Source organism: Octopus bimaculoides, chromosome 5 (genome assembly GCF_001194135.2).
Source record: "Octopus bimaculoides isolate UCB-OBI-ISO-001 chromosome 5, ASM119413v2, whole genome shotgun sequence".
Taxonomy (NCBI): domain Eukaryota; kingdom Metazoa; phylum Mollusca; class Cephalopoda; order Octopoda; family Octopodidae; genus Octopus; species Octopus bimaculoides.
This window is the reverse complement of record NC_068985.1, coordinates 26,601,806-26,606,852: the sequence shown is the minus strand read 5'-3', so window position 1 is coordinate 26,606,852 and position 5,047 is coordinate 26,601,806. Positions and strand designations below refer to the sequence as shown.

At 30.9% G+C, this 5,047-nt stretch overlaps 1 protein-coding gene across 1 annotated transcript in view; it reads right to left on the bottom strand.

The window, feature by feature from the left end:
• Positions 1-5,047, bottom strand: part of LOC106883505 (prolyl 3-hydroxylase 1) — a 167,770-nt gene that overhangs the window by 7,360 nt on the left and 155,363 nt on the right. The gene's annotated exons all lie outside the window — the stretch shown is intronic.

Here is a 5,047-nt window from a genome sequence, read left to right as displayed (position 1 = left end):
ATCACTTAATTGTGTTGTTAGTGAACATCTAGTTTTAGTTCTGTGTGAAACTGGCTGCTCAGATCAGCTGTAATGGATTTACAATACTGTACACTTTGATTAATATATATTGTTGGCATCCTTTTGTCTCGGGAGACAATGGAGTTGCGCATCAGCTAATCTAGTCTGGTTTTTACATTTCATGTCCTCTCCAGTTTCCTCTCCAGTTTTGCGCAGGCCTGGGCTAGATGTAAGAAAATCCTGGGGAGCCCAATAGTCAGGATTCCTCTCTCGACCTTGCTGGCATAGTCCAAAGGAGTGCAGAGCATTATGTTTGGCACCAGCTTGGTTGCAGGAGCTGCAGGAAGAGTGTCGAGTTGAACACTAAACCGCCTATGGGGCTCCACACCAGATTTCTTTGAGGTTGTCTCCTTTCCGTAACCCTGGACAGGGGCCCATACTGGGTACTGTCAGCCGGAGCCAGCTGATCCTGGGACTCGTGTCAAGCAGGGTTGTCACTCCCTGAAGTAGTGAAGAAAATCGCTACCCACTACCCACAATTAACATATATACATATACACATACATGTATATTATATACGCCTGGATATGTGTGTGTGTGTGTATATGTGCATGTGTATATGTGTGCGCGTGTGTATGTGTAGAAACTATAAAGTATATAAATTTACATGAAGATATATTTAATGAGCACATAGTAATAATTCTAATTTAATGAAACACACAACAAGCAGTAACTTTATCAACCACAAGCTATAAGACATTAAAAGAAATTTTTATGTGTAGTATCATTCTCAATATAATTCTTACATTCTTTAGCAGAAGGAAAGGAGAAATGGTTAACAGAATTTCATGAAAGAATTGAAGAGTAGATAAAAGCAAGTGAGTGTGTCTCATAGAGAGAGAGAGAACGTTTGAAACCCAAAACTGACTTTGAAATTACGTTTCAGCTCAATTTTGCCTTTCATCCCTTAAGTTGATAAATTTGAGCAGGAATACTCAGCTGACTTGATATTGTAATAAGTCTCAAACATGGACTTGGTAAACCAATACAGTAATGGAAGTCTTACCCAGCTTCCAGAAATTCAGGAGTACTGTGGAATAGCAGTAAAAAGATTCTGTTTTTGAAGTTGGTTAATTTGCATATGGCGTGCTAAAAATAGTTTTGTTCTTTACTTTTTTCAAGTGGTTTGTTAAAAATAAAATGTTCTTTATATTCTTCATTTAGTTTTCATCTTGTAAATGTTATATCGAGCATATGGTATAGTATGATATATTTTAAGAATATTTAGTGAATTAATAAATATAAAATAAAGCCTGCTTTAGAGGTGTATTAATTTGAATTAATTTAAATACAATTTATCTTTTTACTTTTCATAGTTTATTTTATATTTTAAGTATATATATTTAGACTGTCTCTAGAAAATCCAGAAATCTGGACCTCTTCCAGTCCCCAGCTTCTATTCTTTTTAACAAAGAAACACAGCTTATTGAATTGATTCCAAATATACAATTGGCACTTACCAATTGTGGAAGATTGAAAGGCAAAGCTAACTATGAAGACATACTTTCACTTATGAGTAAATAAAACATCTAACATATAAATGAACTAAAAGTAATCTGTTTACACAGACATGCTTACAGAGAATCAAAGACAAATTAATTTCAAAATTTCACATATGAACATGATAAACACTAAAATTATATCTTCATATTCCAAAGTTGTTGAAGTTGACATATTGCAAAAAATAATTAATAATATTTACTAATATACCAATTTCCCACAAAAAAATATAAAGCCTAAACCAGAAGACCACTTTTAAAAGTTTTAAGTTCAACAGACACAATATCTGAGTCTGTTAAATTCAAACAAACAAGACTTGTAATACTAAATGAGAATGAACAAACTTTCAAGTTTTAATATCTAACAAAGCTAAAACATTGATTGTTCACACATATTAATGATCACTTTCAAAAATTTGCATAGCAATCTTTAGCATAAATTATAATAAAATAACTAAATCATTTAAAGTTACTGCTAACAATTATTCAAATAATGAAAAAAGAAATTACTAAAAATGACCATTTCATACATAGAATCAAATTCCAATTATATTTCTTCTATTTCAACTGAATAAATTACTAATTTTATAAATATTTTTTACAATAATTTGACTTTCCAATGATAGCGTATATATATATATATATATATATATATATATATATATATATATTCATGCTCTTATATTTATAAAAGATAAAAAGGTTACAGATCACTAGAGAAAAACAAAATGAAACACAAACTACAATAATGACCAATCAGCTTGCTGATTTTCCAAATGACAAATTCATTTCACGAAAATGGCACAATATTAGCATATATCACAAATAGTAACATGCAGGAAGATGCAAAATAACATGCCATGCAATTCTCCTAAATTTTCTATAAGACTGATCACACTTTCATTGTAACATGAACAGATATTGTTTAAAGAATTACAGAGGACTCAAAGATGTCTGTTATTTAATCTTACATCCTATCAATGACTAAAGATAGTTCTAGAAACCAGGACAAATACAAAAAATGACTATAAATAAGTAAGGAATCAATGAGTAGATGTTTATCAAGAATTTTTTATTATTATTCTTTTAAGATTTTATTGTTTTGGTTTTTGTTTCTGTTTTCTTTACTTACAAAAGTATAAAAATTTTAACTCAATTACATATGAAATTTCTGTAAAAATTATATTTTTAAATAACACAGCATCATTTTTGAGTGGTTCAAATGAATAAAGAAATGTTTCCTGTTACCCATCCCTCCCATCACTAATGTGTCTTTTATTGTTTCAAATATTGGACATCATACTACAATTTCGTATTAATTAATATCATGTAGTTAAATTAGCCCCTCTCATAATGATATTATTTTAATCAATATTCAATCATTCTAAAAAAAAATATATGTGAAAGAAGTACAAATAGAAATCAGTTGTTATCAATAAAGAAAATATTAATTAAAAAACTTTTTATATCAATAATAATGATGATGATGATGATGATGATGATGATGATGATGAAAGATTTTTACTTAGAGACTTTAGTAGACATGTCATTACCAACAATCAGTGTTATTACCATAGCAACTGTACAGATTTATGGTAAAAGTACAGACCAGTATGTGACCTAAAACTGATATAATTGGAGTGAATGTTTTATGAGTAGTTACCTGTTCCAATAGCATCTTATAGTCTGTGTGCATGTTTGTATATATGTAAATAGGAAGAGTGTGGATATGTGTGAATGTGCATATGAGTGTGTAAATCAATCATCATCATCCTCATCATCATCATATATCTAACCACAGTTGTCAATGTACAGATATTAGAACATTATAGATAACTATTATAGTTGGCAGAGGTTTTTATGGTTGGGTGCCCTTCATAATAATTACGATGTATTTCAATTTTGAGGATCCTAAATACGTAACAAGAATAAATAAAACTACTAATTTTCTTCAGAATATTGGTAGATAAAAATATTATCATAGTCTGCTTTGCTGCCAGCATGTTAGCCAAAGAGCCACTGGTTTGTTACTTAATATCATCATCATTACTGTCTCTGATAAAGATGCAAGACAGTAAACCTACAAGCTAATCTGGCCTTCAGAGGAGCAAACCAATATCATACAAGTATACTATTATTTTGTTTTAAAAGAATTTCACTTTCTATTGGACTGAACTTGGATTATTGTGAGAGGGACCTGCATCAGATGACCAGCTTCTCTTTAGTCCTTGATTTCTTGGAGTGGCAAGGTAGATTAACCCGTAACAGTTCAAATTACCCAGAGTAATGAAAAGCTTATTTATTCATATTATTCTGAAGTAATCATGTATCATCTCATAGATTACAGATTTTGATAATATTATTGTCTATATTTAGAATTACATTGTAGAGGAGGTGTGAGATCTGGCAAGTTTGAACATAAAACAGTAGGCATATTTGGGCTGGATGTGGCCAGTTTAAATGCTAAGTGTTAAAATGATTAGAAATATACAAAAGATAACTTGAATGAACAACATATCTCAGCTTAGTTTAAGGTGTACATCTCACTATGATGTTGCTTGATATTGTCTTTCTACCAATTACAATTTAACCACTCATGGTTGGATTCCCTCTGCACCAGAAATCTAGTTTTCACATGTGTAGAGTGACAAGCACATAAAGAGTTTCACTGAGTGATCAAAACATGTTGACTACCCTCATGTTGACTAACTTAGCCAGGTTCCAATGCCATCATTCAGAAAGTGGCACACTGCTGTATGCAGACAATTCATGAAGCCACAGGTAAGAGTTAGTTGCTAGATGAGGGCTAGTGGTAGACAAGCTGCCCTAAAAAGAAACTAGCATGATCTTACTAAAAGTGTATCACAAGAAGGTTGAGCAAGTAATAATATGTATGCAAATGAGATGACTATACTAGTATGGACATATAATGCAATTGTATGATACATACTGCAGGCTGGATGAACAGGCATCGTGAATGGATTTGTGTAAATAATTGGAAGAGAAGTAAACTGTGAAACACTGGAATTAAGTGAGCACATTCAATGAGATACAGAAAGGTACTGAAAAGCAGTGTGTGATGAACATTATAATGGGATAAATCTGAAAAAGTGTAGAAAATATGAAATAGGGAGAAGAAATGAAGGAAATAGGTGTGCACAGCACGATCTAAAAGCTTAATAATAATAATAATAATAATAATAATAATCCTGATGATTTGAAGAGCACATGAAAACATGAGTTATGTGAATGAAATAAAGAGAAATATGTTTCAACTATACCAGCAGGGAGAAGTAGATGTTAAATGATGATGATAATAGTAATGATTGTGTATTTGTGTGTGTGTATATACAGATACATACACCCACACATATATTTATGCAATACATAAATATGAATGTAATAGATGTAATATATATATACATAAATACACACACACACACATATGTATATTATATATATATGCATATATATGTATATATATAAAT